The sequence below is a fragment of the Phocoena phocoena genome, chromosome 3 (assembly GCF_963924675.1).
Source record: "Phocoena phocoena chromosome 3, mPhoPho1.1, whole genome shotgun sequence".
Taxonomy (NCBI): Eukaryota; Metazoa; Chordata; class Mammalia; order Artiodactyla; family Phocoenidae; genus Phocoena; species Phocoena phocoena.
In genome coordinates, this window is record NC_089221.1 from 5,459,037 (window position 1) to 5,474,666 (window position 15,630).

The 15,630-nt window shown below is 44.2% G+C and overlaps 1 pseudogene; it reads right to left on the minus strand.

Annotated features, from left to right (window-relative positions):
• Positions 1-200: 200 nt before the first annotated feature.
• LOC136121238 (glycine cleavage system H protein, mitochondrial-like) lies at positions 201-720 on the minus strand (annotated as a pseudogene).
• Positions 721-15,630: the final 14,910 nt, after the last annotated feature.

Here is a 15,630-nt window from a genome sequence, read left to right on the forward strand (position 1 = left end):
AAATCATAGGCTGTTGTGAAAAAGATGCATAGGGTTTATCTGACATCATTAGGAAGTTAAAGGGTATTTTCTTCAGGCAATATTGTAGCAAGTAGTTTCTTTTGCTAAAAGTTGCTTTTAGAAAAATCTATCAGCTACTAATTTAAGACAACTATGCTAGATTAAGTTGTTTCAAACTAGTTTACTTAGGGGTTCCATGTTCACTCCTCAATAGATTTTATGTATTTCTCATATGCTTCTTCACTCATTAGTTCATCTAGTTCTGAAGGGTTACTGAGTGTCATCTTGATCAGCCAACCATCTTCATAACAAGATTTGTTGACAAGTCCTAGATTTTCTGCTAGAGCTTCATTAATTTCAGTTACTTCTCCTGATAGAGGAGAATGGAGCTCATTAGCAGCTTTCACATTTTCCAAAGCACCAAATTCCTCGTTTGTTCAATTTTGTCCCAGCTTCAGGCAGCCTACAGTAAACAACATCTCCCAAAGCTTCCTGTGCAAAATCGCTGACTCCCACTGTTCCAACACCGTTTTCTGTTGTTACCCATTCATGTTTGTCTGTGAATTTACGCACCGACAGCAGAGCGGGGCTGGTGCGCAGCGCCCCGCCGGCGCCCACCCTCAGTCACCAGGGCCACGGTGGGCAGGGCATGTTGGGCACAGAGATGGCGTGCAGGCTGCAGACCGTGGCTGGCACACTCCTTGCCACTCGCAGAGCCATGTTCGCAGAATTCACTACTTTCATTTTTATTAGAAAATGTGCCTTATAATAGCTCCCAATTTTTCTCTTTCAAACTGTCAACTGAAAATAATGCACAACCTAAAAGTTGAGAGTTGTTTAATCCGGTGGACAAAAAATGAGGACTTAAGCCGGGGACAAAGAATCTCAGATCACTCTGAAGAGACAAGGTGGGGAGCCAGGTTATAGAGGAGTTTTTGCAAAAAAGACTGGGTAGAGGGAATGTCAAAAGATTATTGTTAATTAAAGAAAACCAGACATCTCAAGTTAAGGAAACCGGTGCTTTTCTCTGTATGGGAAGATGCAAGAGTCTGGACTCACTGAAATTGTTCCTTTGATGTGCACCTCGGCTGTCTGGGGCCGGTATCCTGTGCTTTCCCATCCTGAATCTCCTCAGGGTGCATCTTCGTGGGGTGTCTGAAGTGACTGAGGGCTTGATGGCGGGCATCCTGTTTCTATCCTGGGTTCCCTCAGGGCTCACCGTCAGGAGACTGTAACGTGATGGCTTAATGGCTGCTACATCCTTTGTTTATTGATATGGCAGGCAGCATTTTTAGTTCACATAATAGAGAACACCCATCCTACCCTGCAGAGAGGACAGATTCAATGTCCACTCTCCTCCACTCGCCTCCCTCCCCTCTCAACATCCTCCTGACAAGCATTCGTTCAGCTCTTGCCAAGTGGCAGGCAGAGCTCAGGCTCAGGTGCTACAGAGGTGAATACAGGACAGTTCTCAACCTTGAGGTACTCATTACCTGATGAGTCAATAAAATAAATTTTTAACACAAGGTGGCAGGTATGTGATACAAATTATGTTCAAGACATGTGTAAGTGGACGGGGAAACGTTTGATTCTGCAAAGACAGAGGTAACATTTCAGACCAGTCTTTGGCAGAAATAATTCTCATTGTTATCAACCATTTAATTCTCTTCCTGTGCAACGAGGAGGATGACATTTACCAGCTCCATTTACACAAATGGGGCCCTGAAACTAATTCCAGCCGGTGGGAGGTAGGCAGATATGATAGATGATACTTCTAGGCTGGCCCATAAAATACCTTGCACACCTGATCCTTTTTCCTCTTCTGCTGTAGCAAATCTAGAGCCACATGTTAGAAATGGCAGCATTTCAAGACAGAGGAGCCAGGATTGCTGAGTCACTGCCTGAGGGAGGTGCCCCAGCTGGAAAATCTGCATTGGATATCAAGTGCATGAGAAACTTTTACTTTGTTGAGCCCCTGAAATTTGGGCGTTGTTTACGACAACTACCGTAACTTATTTAACACCATGGAAATTGCTGTTTTGCAGTGGGCTGTTTGGGTGACAAAAAATAGGTGGCTATTTTCTTAGCAGTTGGGCAAGAGAGGGCGAAGAAACAGCATGCTAGGTGGCTGGACATCTATGTGATGTAGCGATAAATCATTCGACCAAAGGGTCACCTGCAGAGATTTGGAAGGCAGACCCCATCGCAATAGGGGGTGTACTGGAAAATGGAATGTTAGAAGCGTGTTTTAATTGGACTTGGCTCTGTTTGGGAAGGCAATCCAAGGAAGAGATGAACTCAGGAAATAGTTGGCTGTTTTTAAGCAGAAAATGAAAGGTAATAGAGAGCCCAGAAATTCAGGAACTTGTAAGGCTGCAAAAGGTAACTGTTTCTAGTCCCCAAACAGTAAAATATGGGGATAAAATGTAATTGAGCTGACTTTTCAGTTTTGGTGAACTTTCTGAGTGAAATAACATGACTTGGGACAAAGGTGTGAGTGAGCGGGTAGACTGCCCCTCAAGCCCAGTGGCCTCCAAGAGGCTGCCTCTTTGTTGAGAGACAGTCACAAGAGTGAGGAGGCCAGAAAACAAAGGAGATTCCAGAACAGTGCTTAGGAAAAGTCTTTGGGTGCAGTTATAGGTACCTGAGAGTGGCTGGAGGCAAATATATCAGCAGTCACTAAGTTTTTGAGATGATTGCTTTGCCAAGAATACCACGAGGCAGTGAGGTAAACAGGGAAAAGGGGTCTGTCTTTAGGTAAAAAGAAGGCTGAAAGATGGTCAAGATTCAGTGTTCTGGACACCTAGGATCTGATCCTGTCAAACTGGAAGATAGATACACAAGCCTTGATCTTTTTTTTTTTTTTTTTTTTTTTTTTTTGCGTTACTGGGGCCTCTCACTGTTGGGGCCTCTCCCATTGCGGAGCACAGGCTCCGGACACGCAGGCTCAGCGGCCATGGCTCACAGGCCCAGCCGCTCCGCGGCATGTGGAATCTTCCTGGACCGGGGCACAAACCTGCGCCCCCTACATAGGCAGGTGGACTCTCAACCACTGCGCCACCAGGGAAGCCCAAGCCTTGATCTTTTCAGAAGGTAATTGGACTATGGATCACCACAAACTTAATTACATGGTGACTCCAATATTAGCTGTTCTTTCAGACATGGTACCTTTACTGGAAAATATGAACAGAGTTCCTGGCATTTGATATGCAGCTATTTATCTGACAAATGCTTTCATTTATTATTTTCCAACTTGCAAGTACCAGAAGAAGTTTGCTTTTACTTGGCAGGGCCAACAATATATCTTCACAATCTTGCCTCAGCATTGTATTCACTTGTCTTCTCTGCCATAATCTAGTCTGTGGAGAACCTGATTATTTTGATATCCTTCAGAATATCGCACTGACCCTGCATGTGCCTGGAATTATGCAGATTGGATTTGATCAAGAAATAACAAGTACCTTCAATGCTATCTCAGTCAGCTCAGGCTGCCATAACAAAACACCACACTGGGCAGTTTAAACATCAGAAATTTATTTTCTCACTTCTGCAAGCTACAAGTCCAAGATCAAGGGGCCAGCAGGGTTGGTTTCCAGCAAGATCTCTTTTTCTGGTTTGCAGATGGCTGCCTTTTGCTTGTATCCTCACCCAGCCTCTCCTCTGTGTACTCAGAGAGAAAGAGTGAGCGCTAATGTCTCTTCCTTTTATAAGGACACCAGTCATATAGGATTAGACCCAACCCTTACAACCTCATTTAACCTCAAAAGCCTCTTTAAAGACTTCATATCCAACTATAGTAATATTGGGGGTTAGGGCTTCAACATATGAATCTGGGGGACATAATTCAGTATATAGCAGATGTCATATAAGAACCATGACAATTAGAGCAGGTGAGATAAATACAAAGAAAATTCATGGGCCCATTACCTTGATAATGTCCCTAGGCCTCTATGGTCTATAGCACATCGGAATATTTTTTTTTGCGTTACTGGGGCCTCTCACTGTTGGGGCCTCTCCCGTTGCGGAGCACAGGCTCTGGACGCACAGGCTCAGCAGCCATGGCTTACAGGCCCAGCCGCTCCACAGCATGTGGGATCTTCCCGGACTGGGGCATGAACCTGTGTCCCCTGAATCGGCAGGAGGACTCTCAACCACTGCGCCACTAGGGAAGCCCCGGAATACTTTTTGAAGGCTAAAGAAAAGTTGCTGCACACAACTTCTACTTAAAACTAAAAACAGATTCAATACTTAGGGGCACTTTCAGAATTTGGAGGCAACACATACCACGTTTGAGTTTGCTAGTCCAACCTATCTACAGAATAACCAGAAAGACCACCAGTTTTCAGTGGGGTTTCAGAGCGAGAGAAGATTCTGTAGCAGGTGCAGATTACAATCCAAACTGCCCTGCCACCTGAGCCTCAGGACAGAACAGATGGGTGATGTTCCCTGTGTGTTGCCTCTCGGGGAAACCCCAACAAGAGGACCATGGGACAGAACCATACACTTTTGGAGCAAAGGCCTCTCTTCTGCAGAGCAACAGACTTCTCTTTGAATAAAAGCACCTGGCTTGGTAATAGGCCTTGGAAACTATGGAACTTTGACCACAGGATCGGTGTCCTTGAGAGCTGAATGCCTCATTCTGGACTAGGTGCTATCTAAGCTACCAAGTGTGGGTGGATGCATGAGTATTTCATTACTAAGTAGATGTTGTGTCTATGTGCTTGGCCCCTGGCTGGTATAGAAGGCACAAGGAAGTTGCATAAGTATGTGGTTCAGACTCTGACCTCTGTCCCTGCCGAGCTGCCTCATTTTCCTCGTGGGAGATTTGTTATGTCTAGTTGACCGGGGAGAAGCCCTCGTGCCTGCTTTATAGTTGGTTCTACACAACGTGGAGAAACCCTTGATGTGAATGCCTGCCCAGTCAGGGGAGTCCCAGCCACCACTGCTCAACTCTGATGTCCTAATACAAAAGCAGCCAGAGACAATATGGCCCAAATATACATGGCTATGCCCCAATAAAACTTTATTTATAAAGACAGGAAGCAGGCTGGAACTGGCCCACAGTCCATAATTCTTGACCCTCTATCCATGGGAGACAGACAGTGAAATGATTGATGAATAAGATGAGTCACTGGCCATCAAAGACTCTCCATAACCTCTCCGAGAATATTAAAAACCACTTTGAGATTTGACATATGCATGAGGCATCCATTTGCTATGAATTATTTCTTACCTGCATTTAAAAGGAAATCTTAAATTTACTCTTCATTTCTAAGAGGATTTTAAAATACTCTTAACGGACTTCTCTGGTGTTGCAGTGGTTAAGAACCCTCCTGCCAATGCAGGGGACACGAGTTCGAGCCCTGGTCTGGGAAGATCCCACATACCGCGGAGCAACTAAGCCCGTGCGCCACAGCTACTGAAGCCCATGCGCCTAGACCCTGTGCTCTGCAAGAAGAGAAGCCACCGCAATGAGAAGCCCGCGCACCACAACGAAGAGTAGCCCCCGCTCGCCACAACTAGAGAAAGCCCGCGCGCAGCAACAAAGACCCAACACAGCCAAAAATAAATAAATAAATAAATAATAAAAATTTAAAAGGAAATAGGTTTTCTTAAAAAAATAAATAAAAATACCCTTAAGACATATTTTATTATAAAATAACTTAATCTGTGACCCCCGTAATAAATGCAGTAGTGATCGTTTTCAAGGAGTAATTATTCGCTTTTCAAAGACATTGCTTTTGAATTTCTTTAAATATTTATATCCCTGCCTGAATTCACTGTGTTGGCAACTGTAATTTCCAATAGAGGGGGTAAGTAGGTAGGGGAACATTTTTAACCTGGTGCATTATAGTTAATTTACTTCAAAATGGTGAAGGGAGAGAACCAATGGAACAGCGGGGCTTCTCTGGGCCTTGAGCTGCTCTGTGTGTGTGTGTGTGTGTGTGTGTGTGTGTTGAGGGCCCACTCTCTTTTCCTCTCTCTACTGACTGTGTGGCCACTACCGTCCTGGAGCTGGCCTTGGCCACTGCTGCAGGCCACGCAGTGGACTAGAACGTCAGAGGCCCTGGGGAGGGGTGCACCCCTGCCATAGCATCTCCCCTCAAGGCCAGGTTAGAATTCCTTTCAAACATCTTGCCCTCCACTGGTGGAGGCCAGCGTGGTGCTACAGTAAGAGCCAGGAGCTCTGCACAGACTCCCAGCCCCACGCCTCACCAGTTACGGGATTCCTCACATCCCTTACTGCTCTGCACCTCAGTTTCCTTGTCTGTAAAGTGGGAACTATAGTAGCTCCCTTGCAGAGTTGTTATGATTAAATGAGACAGTATCTGAGCAGCCAAAACAGGAACACCCCACAAGCAAGGTGGCTCTTAGCCCAGTTCAGGGTCTGCTTCTGATATTTATTAAGCCTTCTTCAGTGAACTTGACCTCTCCTCACTCGCCTTCTTCAAAGTAACACTTGTCATTTGCACAGAGTGATTCAGTGGGTTCTTCCATGGTTGTTTCTCATGTTCTTCCCCTAAGAGAAAAGCGACTGTAAGGGCCGTGCCATGCACTTCTGTGTTTTCACCAGTAACATGCACAGACAGCTGTTAGTTTCATATTCAATATTGGTAATAAATATTGATACTTATTTTTATTTCAGGGAGGTGAGCAATTATTTGCCTTCCTTCCATCCTTCCTTCCTTCCAGCCTTCCTTCCTTCCTATCTTCCTCCCTTCCTTCCTTCTTTCCATCCTTCCTTTCTTCTTTCCTTCCTTCCTTCCTTCCCTCCTTCCCTCCTTCCCTCTTTCCTTCCTTCCACCTTTTTGGACACAGGGCAGTGGCACAATGGGTTCTGGTTTCAGCTGTGACAGCTCAGGCTGCCCACCTCAGGTCTGGTGCTACCCTCCATCCACACAAACAGCTCTCTGCATCTCTGCAGGGACCACATCTGGCCCAAGGATGGAACGGCTCTTCGAAATCTCTGGAGCTGGGGACTGGACTGTCCTCCCTTCCTGCAGGGAATCTAGCATGCAGGCCGATGCTGGGCTTTGTGGTTGCTTCCCTTTGTACTACGTTGACCCAAGGTGCTCAGGGTGTCAGTGGCAGAGACTTGGGCTCAAGAACTTCTTTCCCAAAGTGTCTGTTCTTCCCCGACCACTGAGCACTGTGGAGAGGAGGCCACAGGCTGTTGGGCAGGCAGAGGGTGGGGTGCAATATTTCACAACCACAGGTCTGCTTAGGGGAAGTGCAGGACCAGCCACGGGGACAATGTACCAGTCAGAGCGCCACTGAGACATATCCAACTTGGGATCTTTCTGTCCATCAGCCAAAATAACTAGGCCTCCTGTCCCAGCACCCATTCTGGCACCCAAAAGCCTCTGCTATTGGTCAGAGCTTCCTTGGTTGAATGTGAAATAAGCGCAAAGGGGAGAAGGTGTTCTCCAAGGAGACATTGCTTGGCCTTCGAGAAGCTGGTTGCCAGGGAGCTTCCTTTTCCCTTGGTCAGTGCCAACTTCTTCATCTCTTGGAGCCATCCTTTCTTCCTGTTGGCTCCTGGCCTGGTTGACCAGTGCATCCTTGATTGTCCATCACACGTGGTTGTAGGAACAGTCCCTGTTTGCCCCAGGCCCATGCCAAGTACAAAGTACTTTTACTCACCCTTCATTTATTCACTCAACCAACAGTTAACGAAGACCTACTGTGTGTGTGTTCCGGGCACTGTGCAAACATCAGTGAACAAAGCTCACATTTGTGGAAGAAGACAGAACAGAAACAATAAACACAGTAAAGAAGTGAATTCCACAGCACGCTGGGAGTTGCAAAGTGCTCTAGGGAGAAGAATGACAGACTCGGGCAGGACTGGGGGCATCAGGATCGTGGAGGAGAGAAGGGCGTACTGATCAGGGCTACCGAGGCGGGCTTGGCTGAGACGGAGGGGAGGGAAGGAGCCAGGGGAATATGTGGAGGAGGGTGGTGGGCGGAGGGAGGGGCCATGGCGAAGATCTAAGGTGGGAGCCTGGGGGGCTTGCGAAGAGCAAGGAAGCCAATGTGGCCAGAGCTGGGCAGAGGAGGCGGGCGGGGCAGGGGGAGCTGGGCCAGCTGCTGTACCAATATACCACCCCTGGGCGGGGCTCAAAAACAACAGAAATTGACCGCTCACAATTCTGGAGGCTGGAAGTCTGAGATCAGGGTACCAACGCGGTCGGCTGACAGTCCTTTGCTGCGTCCTAGACTTCCCACATCCTCCGATGGCAGAAAGGGCCAGGGAGCTCTCCGGCACCTCTTTCAAGGGCCCTGGCTCCATTCATGAAGGCTCCACCCTTATGACTTAATCATCTCCCAAGCTCCCACCTCCTAATAGGATCACTTTGGGCATCAGGTGTTCAACAGATGAATTTGGGGGGATGCACAGATTCAGTCTGTATGTAACAAGGCTGTTATGGCTGAACTCAAGGCAGAGGTGATGGTGGCTGGGACTGAGGTGCCCGCAGCGGGGATGCTGAAAGGGGGTGGGTCCTGGGTGCACAGGGAAGGAAGAGCCAGAGTGAAATAGAAGGAGAGGGAGAAAGGATGACTCCAAGGTTTTTGATCTGAGCAACTGGAAAGATGGAGGTGCCATTGTTAGCAAAGATGGGGGCTAAAGGAATGGGGGCTTTCTTGGGAGGAGCAGTAGCTTCAGCTCTTTTTTTTGAAGTATAGTTAATTCACAATGTTACGTTTCAAGGGCACAGCAAAGTGATTCAGTTATACATATATATTCCTTTCCAGATTCTTTTCCATTATGTTATCATAGGATATTGAGTATATTCCCTGTGCTACACAGTAGGTCCTGGTGTATAGCACAGTGATTCATATATATGTATGTGTATGTATATGTATATTTTTTCAGATTCATTTCCATTATAGTTCATTACAAGATATTGAATATAGCTCCCTGTGCTATACAGTAGGACCTTGTTGTTATCTATATTATATGAAGTAGTTTGTATCTGCTAATCCCAAACTCCTAATTTATCCCTCCCCCCTCCTCCTTTCATCACCATAAATGTGTTTTCTGTGTCTGTCTGTTTCTGTTTTGTAGATAAGTTCGTTTGTACCATTTTTTTTTTTAGATTCCACATATAAGTGATATCACATGATATTTGTCTTTCTCTGTCTGACTTACTTCACTTAATGTGATCATCTCTAGGTCCACCCATGTTGCTGCAAATGGCAGTATTTCATTCTTTTTTATGGCTGAGTAATACTCCACTGTATGTATGTGCCACGTCTTCTTGACCCACTCCTCTGTCAATGGACACTCAGGTTGTGTCCATGTCCTGGCTGTTGTGAACACTGACGCAGCTTCAGATTTAAGCATGTTGGATCTGAAGTATCTACTCATAGCTGGTCCCCTCTGCTTTTCATGACTCTGCCTAGATTCCCTCTCAGAGAGTGACTTTATCCCCAGGTCTGCAGACCCCTCTCCAATAACAATGGAAGGGTATTACTTTTCCCCATAAAACTACAGGATTCAATAATGAAAGTTGTAGCCGTGATGTCATATGCATAAGCGATAAAAAGTTAAAAGTCATAGTTTAATATTGTCTGTCAAAACTTTTTATAACATGTAGCCAAGAAGCGTCAGTTACATACTAGCAACTTGATTTAATCTCAGCCAGGTTTCTGAGGTGTAAGAAAAGCAGAAAGTAAAGCTATTTCCCTGTACATTTTATTCAATTGAGAGAGAAAGTCAACCAGACAGTTCCACCGGAACGACTATGCCTTGTACAGGTGCACTTGTTTGGAAACCTGCATTATATATATATATTTTTTTTCTTTCTTTTTTTTTTTTTTTTTTTGCGGTATGCGGGCCTCTCACTGTTGTGACCTCTCCCATTGCGGAGCACAGCCTCCGGACGCGCAGGCTCAGCGGCCATGGCTCACGGGCTCTGCCGCTCCGCGGCATGTGGGATCTTCCCGGACCGGAGCACGAACCCGTATCCCCTGCATCGGCAGGCAGACTCTCAACCACTGCGCCACCGGGGAAGCCCCTGCATTATATTTTAAATATGTACCTGTATCAGTCAGGGTTTTGCAGAGAAATAGAACCACTAGAATGGTTGGATGGATAGATAGACAGACAGACGGACAGGCAAACACACACACACACAGAGAAATAGATACAAAAAGATTTATTTGAACAAATAGGTTTATGCGATCGTGGGGCTGAGAAGTCTGAGCTCCATCGGGCAGGCCAGCAGGAAGGGCAGCCTAGAAACGCAGACAGGAGCTGCTGCTGCTGCTGCTGCCTGAGGCAGAATTCCTTATTCTGCGGAGAACCAGTTTTTGCTCTTAAGACCTTCAACTAATTGGATGAGGCCCATCCACATTATCAAGAGGAATGTTTATTTCAAGTCAACTGATAGTAAATGTTAATGACACCTACAAAATACCTTCCCAGGAGCACCTAGATTCATGTTTGACCAAACAACTGGGCACCATGGCCTTGCCAAGTTGACACATAAAATTAAGCCTCCCAGCAAACTTCATGAGCAAGGGTCCTACTCTTCTTAGAGAATTCAGATCTTTTTTTTTTTTTTTACTCAGGGCTCTTATTAGTGAGAGAATTGCTAAAATGTTACAATCAGCTCAAAGGAGAATCTGCAGAATAGATATATATAGATGAATTTGCCAATTGATGCCCTAGGATATTTGGAATCATCCTTTCTACAGGGTAGAAAGCACTTGTATCTTGACAGGACAAAATTCACTTGCATGTTTAATAAGGGGACTCCTCAGTTCTGTGCATGTTAACTCCTATCTCTATAGAGTTTCAAAATGGCCCAGCCAGAGACAAGGGTGCTGCCCCTATGGATCAGATAAGCCACACATGTCCCCTAGACACACCAGAGTTCCACTGGAGAATTCAGATCTTGAAAAGATGACATATATGCAAAAAAAACCCCCAAAACTAAGCTTACATTTTTTTTTGGCCACGGTGCACAGCATGCGGGATCTTAGCTCCCCAACCAGGGATCGAACCCATGCCCCATACAGTGGAAGCACGGAGTCTTAACCACTGGACCGCCAGGGAAGTCCTTAAAATAACACCAAACTTTAATGGAGAGAAATTCATAATAAGAGTTTATAACAGTCCTGGGCAGATCTGAGGCTTTGGGAATTGTGAAGAGGCTGAGCTAAGGGTGGTGTAGGCGGCCTGGAGAATCAGGGACGCTTCGGAGGGAAGAGCCAGGGGCACAGGGCACAGGGCCTGCACCTGCTCTGTTTCCTTCACCCCCCATCCCCACTGGGGGGCTGTCATCAATCACAGAGGCTTACTGGGTTTTCGCCTGCTGCTATGTACTTGGGGTTGGACCAGAGGGGCGCCAACAGTTAGGATGGCAGATTCCTGCTCTCTAAACCCCACCTGTGTCACTCTTCCTTTCACGGTGGATTATTCCATCCTTCATATTCATTGAGCACCTGCTGGGGCCGGGCCTGCAGTGGGCCCTGGGGATGTGAAGACCAGGAAGCTGAACCCACAGTTAGAAGGGGGAGGCTGCCAGGCGGTGATGGCGGAGTTAGGGTAACCTCAGGGTGCTGTGGAAGCTCCAGAGTTAGCGCGGGAGGGATGTTCCTACACCCCAGGAAGTTCAGGGAAGTCTTCTCGGAGGAGGTGACCCCTGGACAGTCTTGAGAATCCTCCAGCAATTTTGTAAAGATCAAACCACAAATGACCTGCACCTGTTTGCTAAGGTTCAAAATGATTGCAGAAAAGACCTAAGAATTTTTCTATAACACGGTTACATAAATAGTCCCAGCTGCGTGTCACAATTTCCAATCCCAGTTGCTTACCCTTTTCCCATTCCTGTGCTTTTTTTGGCCATACAGCTTGTGGGATCTTAGTTCCCCAATCAGTGATCGAACCCAGGCCACAGCAGTGAAAGTGCCAAGTCCTAACTACTGAACTGCCAGGGAATTTCCCCATTCTTGTGTTTTTGACTTGGAGTTATCTGAAATTATCTTTAGGAAGGTCATAGAAATCTCTTCAGAAGAATTTAAACTCATTTCATGAGAGTACTATGAGGTCACTTAAAATTGAGCAAGTTGGGGGAAGTGATTAAAAATCAAGCAACATGGCATTTAACATTTCCAAAAAGGATGAAAATCACCTTTACAGATGCAAAACGAGTCCAACGCCACCTGAATTCGCTGAGTGTCTTTTAAAAAATCAATCGAGACATGTTTAGGAATCAGAGAACTGAAGAACCCACCAGGATTTCTTTGTATATTTCAGGTTTGAGCCTTTATACTCGAGGGAGAATTAATGAGTCCTCACTATGTAACTGTCATCTGTTGAGAGCCTTCTTTGCTGAGTCAGCGGAGGCCCCTTTCACAGGGTGTTGTTAATGAGTCAGTACACACGTAAATAGATGTGTGGTTTGCACAAATGTCTGATTCAGGCAGGACTGAAGCCCCTGGGACCAGCGGTGGGATAATAGGTAGGACTCACTGTCTTAGTCAGCTGGGGCTGCCCTTGCAAAATACTACCTACAGGGTGGCTTAAACAGCAGAGATTCATGCTCTCACCATTCTGGAGCCTGGAAGTCTGAGATCAAAATATTTGAGGTTTGAGAACCTGCTGCCTCAGGGCTTCGTTGGTATCTTTTCTTTTCCTGGGAAAGGCCAATATTTCATCTTTTCCTCAGGTTTTTGAAATACCACTTCTTTTCATTTCCTAGATTCCGAATCTACTAGGGTCTGTTTTGGCGTTCTCTACTTTGCTTATTAATTTACTAGATACAAGATTTCTTGGAAGACTATACTCTTACAGTGTTGTTTGATGTCTGGAAGGACAAGTCCCCTGTAATTATTTTTCTTTAAAAATGTTTTCTTTAAAATTAAAAAAACAATGCTTCCATAAACGTATTGTTTCTGTTATTTCATGTCACTTTAAGTTGATCCCACTTTAATTTTTAGCCAACAGAAGAGCCAAAAACACCCCATAATGCACTTTACCAGTGTGTAGTAAATACTCAGGTTTTCTCAGTGCAGGACACTGAAATGAGTTACAGGAAGATGGGCTCCTGCTGGCTGGGACATACAGCCAAAGCTGGGGCCTGAGAATGAGAAAATTGCAGACGTGATGTAGTGAGCACAGGACTCTTGGAATGTAAATAATGAGTTTATTCTCAATAGAGAAGTTTTAGAAAGTGAAAAATGGTGAAATTAAATGAGTGGATATAAGATTCTATTTAAAATGTGGAGACATGGACGGGAGAAGATAGGATGAAAAACAGTGTGGTGTGTGTTTGTGTATGTGTATGTGTGTGCAAAGGTGTGCATGTGTCCGTGTGTGTATGTATATATTTGGGGGATTGGGTGAGATGGAGCAATAGATAGTAAATCAAAAAGTAACATTTAGATCTTTACTCTGAGAATTAGAGAAGGCTAGCTCATGAGCTTGTATTAAAAATCAACAATATAACCATTTCCAGAATTAAAGGTCAGGATATCTAACTTCGAAATATAAAGCTTCTCCTCCATACCATCAAGAAAAAAAAAATTTAAGGAGAGGAGAAAGAACAAAGACGTAGAAGATAAATGCAAAGAACAAGAAGACGGAAGCAAGCAATTATTTATCAACTAGAATAAAAAATATAAATGGTGTAATAACCCAGAATCAGAAAGAAAATTTTCAGAAAGTTCTGAAAATGTGAGTACTATTCATGAGAGTCATGCCTACAAAATCTGTTATTAGCAGATTGAAAGTTAAAGGAAGAAACTAAGCGGAGAAGGACTCCAGCTTTGTTCTGATTCAAGATTTTCTTGCTGTTTCAGCATTATGCATTTCCATATGCATTTTGGAATCAGTTCGCCAAGGTTCACAATAGTAGACATGCTGGAATTTTACTTAGGGTTGGATTCAAGGCACAGATCAATTTGAGAGGCCTGGCATCCTTAGCATATTGATTTTCCCCATCTATGGAAATGATGTACCTTTCCACTCATATAGGTCTGTTTTAATTTCCCTCAGAAATGCTTCATCATTTTCAATGTAAAATTCCTGCACATATTCTGATACATCTACTTCTAGGTATTTTATTTTTATGTTATTGTCAATGATACATTTTTTGAAATTCTTATTCTGCTTCTTTATTGCTGGCATATAGAAATACAATTGATTTGTGTGTGTGTGTTGGTTTTGTATTCAGTCACTCTGCTCCATTTGATTTTTAATTTGAATACTTTGTAGATTGCTTTGGCTTCTCTATGTACACAATAATGCCATCAGCAGATAATGAGTTTTATTTATTTCTTTGTAATTCTTTTGCCTTTTTTTGCTTGGCTTGTCACAAACGGAAGACCTACCATATAATGATGAATGTGTAACAATGGACATCCTTGTCTCGTTCCTGATTTTATAGGGGGAGTTTCAATATTTTATCATTAAGAGGTTTACTTCAAGGTTTTTGCTGATGTTTCTTATTAAAGATGGCCCATTATATTCCTGGTTTTCAAGAGTTTAGTTTTTTGGGGATTTTTTATAATCATGAATGGGTGTTAAATCTCATAAAATGTTTTTTCCCCTGAATCTATCTAGATGATCATATGCTTTTTCTTCTTTTTATGCTAATGTGGTAAACTAGGTAGATTGATTTCAAATGTTAAACTTTCGATTGTAATTACCCCAAACTTGACCTGACGTATCATCATGTTTATATGTTGCTAAATTTTGGCTCTGGGTCCAACTTGTGCTCCTGACTCCTGGTCCTGCTGAGAAACCGTGTCCCCAGGCCACCACCAGGCAATTGGTTGTAGACCTGTACAGATGGCTGTACTCAGAGGCAGCGCCTCCCTTGAGGCAGAAGTATCCCTGGCCCTCACCAAGGGCTCGCCCTTTGTGGTTTCACTTTGGAAGCAAGACCTGCAAGCCCCCGTATGTCCACCAGCTTCAGATGAGCTGGTGAGTGACCGCTTCTCAGATCCTTCATCCGCCTTCACAGACCTTCAGTGCCCGAGCCTCTCCCACACCTGGGTCCTAAAATAAGTCCCTCATTCTCATAATGCTCACAGTGGCTCTGTTATCCTGATAGAATGCTGACTCACCAGCGAGAAGAAGCGGATTGAGTGGAGCACAGAGGTGTCATTTTACATTGTTAGATTATACAGTTCAGAACAAATATATAACTTTAATGACTCTTCAGTGACCAAACAACAGAGCTTAAAAAAGGCAACAACTATTTAGAACTACAAAACAGAAATGGATAGAAACACAACTTCATGCTATAGAAATGTGAAAACTGATGTTTTGCTAGAAAGATGCAGATAACTCAAATGGATTTGATAAGAAATAGAAAGCCAGCAAAGAACTCTGGAAATTTTAAAAGTTATCAGAAATCTGTCTTCAGTAACATTGCTGTCACAAAATAATTTTACAAATCATTGTCATGAAATCCTTAAGGAACAAATGTCACTATTTAAACTACATATGAGTCTCACAGATACAAAAACTTTAATAAAATATTAATGTCTAGTGGTCTATTCCAGTAATAATCCACCATGTCTAAGTAAGATTTAACATAAATTAAGTTGTTCTACAATTCTTTTTTTTTTTTCTTTGTCTGCATTGGATCTTCGTTGCTGTGCATGGGCTTTCTC